General features: G+C 31.6%; 1 protein-coding gene across 1 annotated transcript in view; it reads left to right on the forward strand.

Moving 5' to 3' along the window:
* The first annotated feature begins 3,531 nt into the window (after positions 1-3,531).
* dnc (phosphodiesterase dunce) overlaps positions 3,532-12,830 on the forward strand; it is a 562,555-nt gene continuing 553,256 nt past the window's right edge. The window contains exon 1 of the mRNA XM_089096264.1: positions 3,532-3,625. The gene's annotated coding sequence lies outside the window, so the exon portion shown is untranslated. The remainder of the gene's footprint in view (positions 3,626-12,830) is intronic.

Below are 12,830 nucleotides of genomic sequence, written 5' to 3' on the forward strand. Positions count from 1 at the left end.
AACAAAAGCTTCCCCCAAAAAGAGAATTTTCTAAAATGGTGCACATTTCAACTGGACTCAGAAATACTAAGCTTTAATAGCGTGAATCGTGCTTCAAAAACTCCGGTTTGCTACAGGATTAATTAAAAATAGGATGTTAGCCCAATAAGTTTTATCAAATAGTTCATAGTGTTAAATTGTAATGAAGGAGTGACTTAGCTCAATTGTAACCGAAACTCAAAAATGGAATCAACCCTCGTGCAACTCAACCCTCCATGCAACCCATCTCCCTCAAAACACTTTTCAGTCATTTCTCATTAAATTGACATATCGATGCTGATTTGTGGCAGTTTCATGATTGGTAGATTATTTGATGTTATTTTTGCTAATTTTTTGTTTAATGGAGTTCTTTACTTTTCTTTGAAAAACTTATTTTGTGGAAAAAGTGTTTTTTTTCTAATTAAGAACGAAAATCCTTTTGTGGGAACAACTTATGTTTTTGCGAGGAACGTCATTTTTGTAATGAGACCCAGAAAGCTTTTCAAAAAAAAAAATTCTTCCCTGGATTTGCCATAAACTTGCTGCTTACACTGAATAACAAAGTAAGCAAATATATTAAATAAAAGAAGACGCCTGTAAGAGTATTTTAGTCCTTTACGCACACGTAAAGGAGCCAAAATTTTTCTCCAAAATGAGAATTTTCTAAAATAGAGAACATTTCAACAGGACTCAGAATTACTAAGCTTTAACAGCGTGAATCGTGCTTCAAAAACTCCGGTTTGCTACAGGATTAATTAAAAATAGGACGTTAGCCCAATAAGTTTTATCAAATAGTTCATAGTGTTAAATTGTTATGAAGGAGCGACTTAGCTCAATTGTAACCGAAACTCAAAAATGGAATTAACTCTCGTGCAACTCAACCCTCCATGCAACCCATCTCCCTCAAAACACTTTTCAGTCATTTCTCATTAAATTGACAATACTCTCCAAAACATCACTTGTGTATTATACAGTACATAATCACCCCATCTCCCCCAATTCGCAAATCCCATTACCCCTTTTTTTTTTTGCAAATGTTAATCAAACATTTCCGATTGTAAAAGCATGTTTAACCATCTTGCTTGGAAAGGTATCCATAAGTACATGCTCTTAAAAGGTACCATTGTACAATTGACAACAAAAACAGAAAAAACCTGTATACCGTTTTTCAAGGACAAATAAAAAAAAACGGATGTTAAGCAAATAGCATGGTCCTATACAGGCAAGCAAATACTGGTTTAGAAAGGGTTTTTGCTTGAATACATTATACCTTTCCAAGTTTTTTTAAAAACCAACTAATCAAGTTACCATATGGACTAACCGCCAACTCTCTCTAACCGACTGACCCCAAAAAAATGAGTGTCACATTAGAAAACCCGTCTGGTAAGGTAAGTACCGTTCATAGCAATAGGCGACTGACCCTGGTAACCCAATGTACCGGTTAAAGTACACGCATATTCTTGTAGGCGTGAATGTAGGATTGAATGTAGGACCGGGATTCCCTATGGCCTTACTACTTATACTGCTATCCGCTGTGCGGTGGCGTTTACCCCCGGAAAATCTCACCCACTAAAAATACCCCCGAAAACACTCTCCTACGGAAAATTCCTCTCCATGGAAAATAAGACTTCCTCCTAAAAATACCCCCCCCCCCTATGGCTGGCTTGTCTTCAATTACTTTCGTTTGACTTTAAAAAAAAGGACTAGAAATCTCAATTTTCGATCTAATGAGCACCCTCCAAAATTTCTGCGACCATGGAATGCAGGTGTGGATGAGGAAGGGACAGTCTCAGGTACTTAAGCCGGGAGAAGCCTCCGGGCCCGGTCCCCCTAAAAATCTCAGGATTTTTTTCCATAATTTTCTGATACTTCTCACTGAATATGGGATTTGAAGGATTTGCCCCCCCCCCCCCCCAAACAGATTCTGGCGTACGTGCTTTGGCAGTCTCCCTCCTATATGGAGTAAATTCTGCTCAATTTGGGTTTTAATGTTACTCTTTGGATTTACTTTCATAATAACAGCGTAGACCAGAAATATTCCCAGAAATAATAAGGGGATAGATATCAATTTTAGATTTTTGATACATTTTTAAAAGTTTCTTTTGTATTCCCCTCCCGAAAAAAATACCCCCGCCAAAAAAATACTTTTCCCCCCTAAAGAAATCCTGGTTGCGGCCCTGGGGATTATAAATCAATTTCTCTCTCCACTTTCCCCTCCTCTCTCCCTTAGAACTAATTCTGTAATAATCTGATGGTTCAATGACAGCTGGGATGTTATGCATTAAAATGCACCTTTTGAGGTAACTCCCTACCTCCCTAATTACAAAATAAAAAGAGAACCCTATTGTAGAAGTTTAACTGCCTTTTTAAGTTTTCTAATTTGTTTATTACTTTCAGATGGTATTTGTTATCGGGAAACATACGGACATTTTTCCTCAGGGAGTTTTCTGCAGAATGTTTGGGGAGACTGTCTGGAGATATTTTGAGTAGGGAGAAAGTTGTTGACACCTACTTTTCTGGAAATCTAAAAAAAAACATTTAACTTCCCTTTTTTTATGCCGGAAAAAGAGATATTCAGATTTAATGAAACTTGCATTATTAGAAAGCATGGATTTTGTTTTAAACAAGCTTCTTGTTAGCTTTTCGAACACTTGGCACATTAAAGATCCCCTGTCGATTTTTGAAAAAATTGCTTTAGAAGCTCCATGCGGTATCGGGAAAATATGCTAATGGCCCTTTGTATTTGAGCCTGTCAGCCGACATCGAGACTCGCAAAATGACCTTTATAGTATCAAACTTCCTTAACAATGGTCTCAAAACGCATCCACCATCTTTAAACTTACTTCAAAAGAAATTTCAAACAGTTCAAAACACCATATACATATATCCACTAATGATACAGCTTACAAATGCCCTAATGAAAGAAATTGGTGTGTTGGGGTATTGGTGCGCTAGGTGATTTGAGTCCCAATTCCCGACAAGTTTTCTTTCTTTTCTTCTTACACCTAGCATATAAATTAAAAAAAAAAAAAAAAAATCGACATTAAAGAATTCAATTTTTATAAATTCTATGGTTTTTCGGAATATCTGACAATTTGAAAAATACATATTTAACACGATAGATTGTTAAGTGTCAGATTTGAGTGACAGATTGACATTGACCCATTACAAAAATTGAAACTGAACATTTACCTCTGGCATCTGAAGAATTTCAAAAATTGACATGTTATGGCTCAATGTTATTTTTCTTGTTCAAATAGAGGCCTAAGTTTTGCGGAATATCCGACAGTTCGTAAAAACACACACATAATACGAAAGATCGTTAAATGTCAGATTTGAGTGACATGTTGACAATGCGCCATTACGAACATTTATATCACGTGTAGATAATTGAAAAAAAAACTCACTGATATGTAATGACGTTCGTCACCGTTTTATTACACAATTTTTTGATAAAACACATCTCTAGAAATTGTTAATCTCTCAGTTTGTATGATTATTTCGTGTTAGAAACTAAAATTTGATATTTTTAAAACCATACAACCACTTAATTTGCCCCATAATCAACATAGTGACAGAGCTAAAAACCAGACTACGACTCAAATAGGTAAAAGTAAAACTTTTTCTTTAATGTTGAGCAGGTCTTCTCTGTGTGCCTTCGCTTTATTAGATTTTTATTTCTTTCTTCAGTTTTTCTTTTAACAGAAATTTTTCTTTTAATAGCATCTTTCGCAGTATTTGATGTATATTCTTTGTGTCTTTGTTGTTTTTTTTTTTGCTTTTTTGGGGACGAGAGAGGCTATTGGGTAATTTAGAATATAGTTTATTCGATTTGTGGTTTACTTTCAAGAAAAAGTAAAACTTTTTCTTTAGTGTTGAGCAGGTATTCTCTGTGCGCCTTCGCTTTATTAGATTTTTATTTCTTTGTTCCATTTTTTTTTTAACAGAAATTTTTCTTTTAATAGCATCTTTCAAAGTATTTGATGTATATTCTCTGTGTCTTCGTTTTTTTTCCTTTTTTTGGGACGGGAGAGGCTATTGGGTAATTTAGAATATAGTTTATTCGATTTGTGGTTTACTTTCAAGAAAAAGTAAAACTTTTTCTTTAATGTTGAGCAGGTCTTCTCTGTGTGCCTTCGCTTTATTAGATTTTTATTTCTTTGTTCCGTTTTTCTTTTAACAGAAATTTTTCTTTTAATAGCATCTTTCAAAGTATTTGATGTATATTCTTTTTGTCTTTTTTTTTTTTTGCTTTTTTGGGAAGGGAGAGGCTATTAGGTAATTTAGAATATAGTTTATTGAATTTGTGGTTTACTTTCAAGAAAAAGTGAAACTTTTTCTTTAATCTTGAGCAGGTCTTCTCTGTGTGCCTTCGCTTTATTAGATTTTTATTTCTTTGTTCCGTTTTTCTTTTAACAGAAATTTTTCTTTTAATAGCATCTTTCAAAAAGTATTTGATGTATATTCTTTTTGTCTTTTTTTTTTTGCTTTTTTGGGAAGGGAGAGGCTATTAGGAAATTTAGAATATAATTTAATGAATTTGTGGCTTACTTTCAAGAAAAAGTAAAACTTTTTCTTTAATGGTGAGCAGGTCTTCTCTGTGTGCCTTCGCTTTATTAGATTTTTATTTCTTTGTTTCGCTTTTCTTTTAACAGAAATTTTTCTTTTAATAGCATCTTTCAAAGTATTTGATGTATATTCTCTGTGTTTTCGTTTTTTTCCTTTTTTGGGACGGGAGAGGCTATTGGGTAATTTAGAATATAGTTTATTCGATTTGTGGTTTACTTTCAAGAAAAAGTAAAACTTTTTCTTTAATGTTGAGCAGGTCTTCTCTGTGTGCCTTCGCTTTATTAGATTTTTATTTCTTTGTTCCGTTTTTCTTTTAACAGAAGTTTTTCTTTTAATAGCATCTTTCAAAGTATTTGATGTATATTCTTTTTGTCTTTTTTTTTGCTTTTTTGGGAAGGGAGAGGCTATTGGGTAATTTAGAATATAGTTTATTGAATTTGTGGTTTACTTTCAAGAAAAAGTAAAATTTTTCTTTAACGTTGAGCAGGTCTTCTCTGTGTGCCTTCGCTTTATTAGATTTTTATTTCTTTTTTTCGCTTTTCTTTTAACATAAATTTTTCTTTTAATAGCATATTTAAAATTTTTTGATGTATATTATTTTTGTCTTTTTTTTTTGCTTTTTTGGGAAGGGAGAGGCTATTGGGTAATTTAGAATATAGTTTATTGAATTTGTGGTTTACTTTCAAGAAAAAGTAAAATTTTTCTTTAACGTTGAGCAGGTCTTCTCTGTGTGCCTTCGCTTTATTATATTTTTATTTATTTGTTTAGCTTATCTTTTAACATAAATTTTTCTTTTAATATCATCTTTAAAAGTATTTGATGTATATTATTTTTGTCTTTTTTTTTTGCTTTTTTGGGAAGGGAGAGGCTCTTAGGTAATTTAGAATATAGTTTATTGAATTTGTGGTTTACTTTCAAGAAAAAGTAAAATTTTTATTTAACGTTGAGCAGGTCTTCTCTGTGTGCCTTCGCTTTATTAGATTTTTATTTCTTTGTTTCGTTTTTCTTTTAACAGAAATTTTTCTTTTAATAGCATCTTTCAAAGTATTTGATGTATATTATTTTTGTCTTTTTTTTTTGCTTTTTTGGGAAGGGAGAGGCTATTAGGTAATTTAGAATATAGTTTATTGAATTTGTGGTTTACTTTCAAGATAAAGTAAAACTTTTTCTTTAACGTTGAGCAGGTCTTCTCTGTGTGCCTTCGCTTTATTAGATTTTTATTTCTTTGTTTCGCTTTTGTTTTAAAAGAAATTTTTCTTTTAATAGCATCTTTAAAAGTATTTGATGTATATTCTTTTTGTCTTTTTTTTTTGCTTTTTTGGGAAGGGAGAGGCTATTAGGTAATTTAGAATATACATTATTGAAGTTGTGGTTTACTTTCAAGAAAAAGTAAAAATTTTTATTTAAAGTTGAGCAGGTCTTCTCTGTGTGCCTTTGCTTTATTAGATTTTATTTCTTTGTTTCGCTTTTCTTTTAACAGAAATTTTTCTTTTAATAGCATCTTTCAAAGTATTTGATGTATATTCTCTGTGTTTTCGTTTTTTTTTCCTTTTTTGGGACGGGAGAGGCTATTGGGTAATTTACAATATAGTTTATTGAATTTGTGGTTTACTTTCAAGAAATTGTAAAACTTTTTCTTTAATGTTGAGCAGGTCTTCTCTGTGTGCCTTCGCTTTATTAGATTTTTATTTCTTTGTTACGTTTTTCTTTTAACAGAAATTTTTCTTTTAATAGCATCTTTAAAAGTATTTGCTGTATATTCTTTTTGTCTTTTTTTTTTGCTTTTTTGGGAAGGGAGAGGCTATTGGGTAATTTAGAATATACTTTATTGAATTTGTGGTTTACTTTCAAGATAAATTAAAATTTTTTATTTAACGTTGAGCAGGTCTTATCTGTGTGCCTTCGCTTTATTAGATTTTTATTTCTTTGTTTCGCTTCTCTTTTAACATAAATTTTTCTTTTAATAGCATCTTTCAAAGTATTTGATGTATATTCTCTGTGTTTTCGTTTTTTTTTCCTTTTTTGGGACGGGAGAGGCTATTGGGTAATTTAGAATATAGTTTATTGAATTTGTGGTTTACTTTCAAGAAATTGTAAAACTTTTTCTTTAATGTTGAGCAGGTCTTCTCTGTGTGCCTTCGCTTTATTAGATTTTTATTTCTTTGTTTCGCTTATCTTTTAACAGAAATTTTTCTTTTAATAGCATCTTTCAAAGTATTTGATGTATATTCTCTGTGTTTTCGTTTTTTTCCTTTTTTGGGACGGGAGAGGCTATTGGGTAATTTAGAATATAGTTTATTCTATTTGTGGTTTACTTTCAAGAAAAAGTAAAACTTTTTCTTTGATGTTGAGCAGGTCTTCTCTGTGTGCCTTAGCTTTGTTAGATTTTTATTTCTTTGTTCCGTTTTCCTTTTAACAGAAATTTTTCTTTTAATAGCATCTTTCAAAGTATTTGATGTATATTCTCTGTGTTTTCGTTTTTTTTCCTTTTTTGGGACGGGAGAGGCTATTGGGTAATTTAGAATATAGTTTATTCGATTTGTGGTTTACTTTCAAGAAAAAGTAAAACTTTTTCTTTGATGTTGAGCAGGTCTTCTCTGTGTGCCTTTGCTTTGTTAGATTTTTATTTCTTTGTTCCGTTTTCCTTTTAACAGAAATTTTTCTTTTAATAGCATCTTTCAAAGTATTTGATGTATATTCTCTGTGTTTTCGTTTTTTTTCCTTTTTTGGGACGGGAGAGGCTATTAGGTAATTTAGAATATAGTTTATTTAATTTGTGGTTTACTTTCAAGAAATTGTAAAAATTTTTCTTTAATGTTGAGCAGGTCTTCTCTGTGTTCCTTCGCTTTCTTAGATTTTTAGTTCTTTGTTCCTCTTTTCTTTTAACATAAGTTTTTCTTCTAATAGAATCTTTCAAATTTTTTGATTTATATTCTTTTTGTCTTTTTTTTTTGCTTTTTTTGTTAGGGCGAGGCTATTGGGTAATTTAGAATATACTTTATTGAATTTGTGGTTTACTTTCAAGAAATTGTAAAACTTTTTCTTTAATGTTGAGCAGGTCTTCTCTGTGTGCCTTCGCTTTATTAGATTTTTCTTTTAACAGAAATTTTTCTTTTAATAGCATCTTTAAAAGTATTTGATGTATATTCTTTTTGTCTTTTTTTTTTGCTTTTTTGGGTAGGGAGAGGCTATTATGTAATTTAGAATATACTTTATTGAATTTGTGGTTTACTTTCAAGAAAAAGTAAAATTTTTTCTTTAACGTTGAGCAGGTCTTCTCTGTGTGCCTTCGCTTTATTAGATTTTTATTTCTTTGTTTCGCTTTTCTTTTAACATAAATTTTTCTTTTAATAGCATCTTTCAAAGTATTTGATGTATATTCTCTGTGTTTTCGTTTTTTTTTACTTTTTTGGGACGGGAGAGGCTATTGGGTAATTTAGAATATAGTTTATTCGATTTGTGGTTTACTTTCAAGAAAAATTAAAAATTTTTCTTTTATGTTTAGCAGGTCTTCTCTGTGTGCCTTCGCTTTGTTAGATTTTTATTTCTTTGTTCCGTTTTCCTTTTAACAGAAATTTTTCTTTTAATAGCATCTTTCACAGTATTTGATGTATATTCTTTGTGTCTTTGTTTTTTTTTTTAGACGGGAGAGGCTATTGTGTAATTTAGTACATAGTTTATTCAATTTGTGGTTTACTTTCATTGTGTTTAAGGATCGTCGTTGTACTGTTTGGCCTTAAGCAAGCTAGTTTTCTTGGTCCAAACAAACATTAGCATGGATTGTAAAATACTCATTTACTACTACTACTACTACTAATAACTCACCGCAGCACCAAGCAGCCTGAGGCCAACACAGCTACGCACGATCCTCCTCTACCCCAATCTATTCAGAGCCTCCCTTTTTACACCCGCCCACGAAGTTTCCATTTCCATTAAATCTTTCTTTATGACGTCCTCCCACCCCAGACGGGGACAACCTGCTTTCTGGCTTACTTTCAAGAAAAAGTAAAACTTTTTCTTTAATGGTGAGCAGGTCTTCTCTGTGTGCCTTCGCTTTATTAGATTTTTATTTCTTTGTTCCGTTTTTCTTTTAGCAGAAATTTTTCTTTTAATAGCATCTTTCAAAGTATTTGATGTATATTCTATTTGTCTTTTTTTTGCTTTTTTGGGAGGGGAGAGGCTATTAGGTAATTTAGAATATAGTTTATTGAATTTGTGGTTTACTTTCAAGAAAAAGTAAAATTTTTTCTTTAATGTTGAGCAGGTCTTCTCTGTGTGCCTTCGCTTTATTAGATTTTTATTTCTTTGTTTTGTTTTTATTTTAACAGAAATTTTTCTTTTAATAGCATCTTTCAAAGTATTTGATGTATATTCTTTTTGTCTTTTTTTTTTGCTTTTTTGGGAAGGGTGTGGGTATTAGGTAATTTAGAATATATTTTATTGAATTTGTGGTTTACTTTCAAGAAAAAGTAAAACTTTTTCTTTAACGTTGAGCAGGTCTTCTCTGCGTGCCTTCGCTTTATTAGATTTTTATTTCTTTGTTCCGTTTTTCTTTTAACAGAAATTTTTCTTTTAATAGCATATTTCAAAGTATTTGATGTATATTATTTTTGTCTTTTTTTTTTGCTTTTTTGGGAAGGGAGAGGCTATTAGGTAATTTAGAATATAGTTTATTGAATTTGTGGTTTACTTTCAAGATATTGTAAAACTTTTTCTTTAATGTTGAGCAGGTCTTCTCTGTGTGCCTTCGCTTTCTTAGATTTTTATTTCTTTGTTCCGTTTTTCTTTTAACAGAAATTTTTATTCTAATAGCATCTTTAAAAGTATTTGATGTATATTCTTTTTGTCTTTTTTTTTTGCGTTTTTGGGAAGGAAGAGGCTATTGGGTAATTTAGAATATAGTTTATTGAATTTGTGGTTTACTTTCAATAAAAAGTAAAACTTTTTCTTTAACTTTGAGCAGGTATTCTCTGTGTACCTTCGCTTTATTATATTTTTATTTCTTTGTTCTGTTTTTCTTTTAACAGAAATTTTTATTTTAATAGCATCTTTCAAAGTTCTTGATGTATATTCTTTTTGTCTTTTTTTTTTGCTTTTTTGGGAAGGGAGAGGCTATTAGGTAATTTAGAATATAGTTTATTTAATTTGTGGTTTACTTTCAAGAAATTGTAAAACTTTTTCTTTAATGTTGAGCAGGTCTTCTCTGTGTGCCTTCGCTTTATTAGATTTTTATTTCTTTGTTCCGTTTTTCTTTTAACATAAATTTTTCTTTTAATAGCATCTTTCAAAGTATTTGATGTATATTCTTTTTGTCTTTTTTTTTGCTTTTTTGGGAAGGAAGAGGCTATTAGGTAATTTAGAATATAGTTTATTGAATTTGTGGTTTACTTTCAAGAAAAAGGAAAATTTTTTCTTTAATGTTGAGCAGGTCTTCTCTGTGTACCTTCGCTTTATTAGATTTTTATTTCTTTGTTCTGTTTTTATTTTAACAGAAATTTTTCTTTTAATTGCATCTTTCAAAGTATTTGATGTATATTCTTTTTGTCTTTTTTTTTTGCTTTTTTGGGAAGGGAGAGGCTATTAGGTAATTTAGAATATAGTTTATTGAATTTGTGGTTTACTTTCAAGAAAAAGGAAAATTTTTTCTTTAATGTTGATCAGGTCTTCTCTGTGTGCCTTCGCTTTATTAGATTTTTATTTCTTTGTTCCGTTTTTCTTTTAACATAAATTTTTATTTTAATAGCATCTTTCAAAGTATTTGATGTATATTCTTTTTGTCTTTTTTTTTGCTTTTTTTGGAAGGAAGAGGCTATTAGGTAATTTAGAATATAGTTTATTGAATTTGTGGTTTACTTTCAAGAAATTGTAAAACTTTTTCTTTAATGTTGAGCAGGTCTTCTCTGTGTGCCTTCGCTTTATTAGATTTTTATTTCTTTGTTCCGTTTTTCTTTTAACAGAAATTTTTCTTTTAATAGCATCTTTCAAAGTATTTTATGTATATTCTTTTTGTCTTTTTTTTTTGCTTTTTTGGGAAGGGAGAGGCTATTAGGTAATTTAGAATATAGTTTATTGAATTTGTGGTTTACTTTCAAGAAAAAGTAAAACTTTTTCTTTAACGTTGAGCAGGTCTTCTCTGTGTGCCTTCGCTTTATTAGATTTTTATTTCTTTGTTTCGCTTTTCTTTTAACAGAAATTTTTCTTTTAATAGCATCTTTCAAAGTATTTGATGTATATTCTCTGTGTTTTCGTTTTTTTTCCTTTTTTGGGACGGGAGAGGCTATTGGGTAATTTAGAATATAGTTTATTCGATTTGTGGTTTACTTTCAAGAAAAAGTAAAACTTTTTCTTTGATGTTGAGCAGGTCTTCTCTGTGTGCCTTTGCTTTGTTAGATTTTTATTTCTTTGTTCCGTTTTCCTTTTAACAGACATTTTTCTTTTAATAGCATCTTTCACAGTATTTGATGTATATTCTTTGTGTCTTTGTTTTTTTTTTTAGACGGGAGAGGCTATTGGGTAATTTAGTACATAGTTTATTCAATTTGTGGTTTACTTTCATTGTGTTTAAGGATCGTCGTTGTACTGTTTGGCCTTAAGCAAGCTAGTTTTCTTGGTCCAAACAAACATTAGCATGGATTGTAAAATACTCATTTACTACTACTACTACTACTAATAACTCACCGCAGCACCAAGCAGCCTGAGGCCAACACAGCTACGCACGATCCTCCTCCACCCCAATCTATTCAGAGCCTCCCTTTTTACACCCGCCCACGAAGTTTCCATTTCCATTAAATCTTTCTTTATGACGTCCTCCCACCCCAGACGGGGGCAACCTGCTTTCCGTTTAGCCCTAGATGGCTGGCCGAAAAGAACAATCTTCGGCAATCTGTCATCCTTCATCCGCACAACGTGCCCTAACCACCTCAACCTTTATTTCATTATAGCCCTAGAGTGTGGTATTGAACCACATTTTTCGTATAGCCTATTGTTTGAAATACGGTCAGTCAGCTGGGTACCCAGAACAATCCTTAAACAATTTCTCTGGAAAACATCTAGCAAATTTTCATCCGCTTTTTGGTGCGTCCATGCTTCAGAGCCATATTTGACCACTGTCATCGCTGTAGCTTTTAATATTCTAATCTTGGTTTGCAAACTTATATTTCTATTCTTCCAAACTTTTTTTAACTGTTAACAATCACCTTAAGCCCTGGCTATTCTACTTTTTAACATCTTCACTGCTTCCACCATCTTTACTAATATTACTACCAAGATAAGTGAAGCTGCCAACCTGATCAATATTTTCGTTACCCAACGTCACCTTTTCATCTTTACTTATTCCTAGCCTTAGTGACTTAGTCTTCTCAACGTTAATTTTAAAACCTATTCAAACACCCTAAACTCTTAAACCCTCTAAAACTTGATTCATATTGCTCACACTTTCATCTAGGATGCTTAAATCATCACCATTATCCAAGTCCAGGAGACTTTTTCCTCCCCATTTGATTCTGTGGTCTCCCATTGCCTTTCCTGTGCTCCTTAAAACAAAATCCATCAAAATAATCCATATAAAGGGGGATAGAACACAGCCCTGCTTAACTCCTGATTTAATACAAAACCAGATGCCAACCTCATTTCCTTCCTTAACTGCAGCAGTGTTATTCTCGCACATAGCACTAATCACTTCAGTGTATTTGTCTGGTATACCATACAAGGATAAGACCTCCACTAAAGCTCTTCTATCAGCAAAATCACACGCTTGCTTATAATCTATAAAAGTGAAGACCAAAGGTGTTTGATAACTCAGGCACTTCTCACTAATTAACCTAAAAGTAAAAGTTTGGTTGCCACATCCTATACCTTTTCTGAAACTGTATTGTTCATCTTTTAAAACTTTGTCTATCACATTTCTCAGTCTAAAAAGTTTTAAATTACTAAGTAATTTACTACCTAAAGAGACCAGACTAATGCCTCGATAATTACCACACTCACTCTTATCACCTTTCTTATAAAGTGGCTTAATTAAGGTTTCCCTAAAATCGTTAGGTACTTCCCCTTTTTCAAAAATCATATTCATAATCTTCAATAACTTATTTCTGACCTCAGTGCCACCATATTTAAGAAACTCATTTACCACCCTATCAGCACCTGGAGCCTTATTATTCTTTAATCCTTTTAGTACTGTTGCTAATTCCTCCTCACAAAACAAATCTTCCTTCACATCCAAAGTATCACAAACTTTTTAATTT

Source organism: Artemia sp. Qi Xiang Cuo, chromosome 11 (genome assembly GCF_049724085.1).
Source record: "Artemia sp. Qi Xiang Cuo chromosome 11, ASM4972408v1, whole genome shotgun sequence".
NCBI classification, from domain to species: Eukaryota; Metazoa; Arthropoda; class Branchiopoda; order Anostraca; family Artemiidae; genus Artemia; species Artemia sp. Qi Xiang Cuo.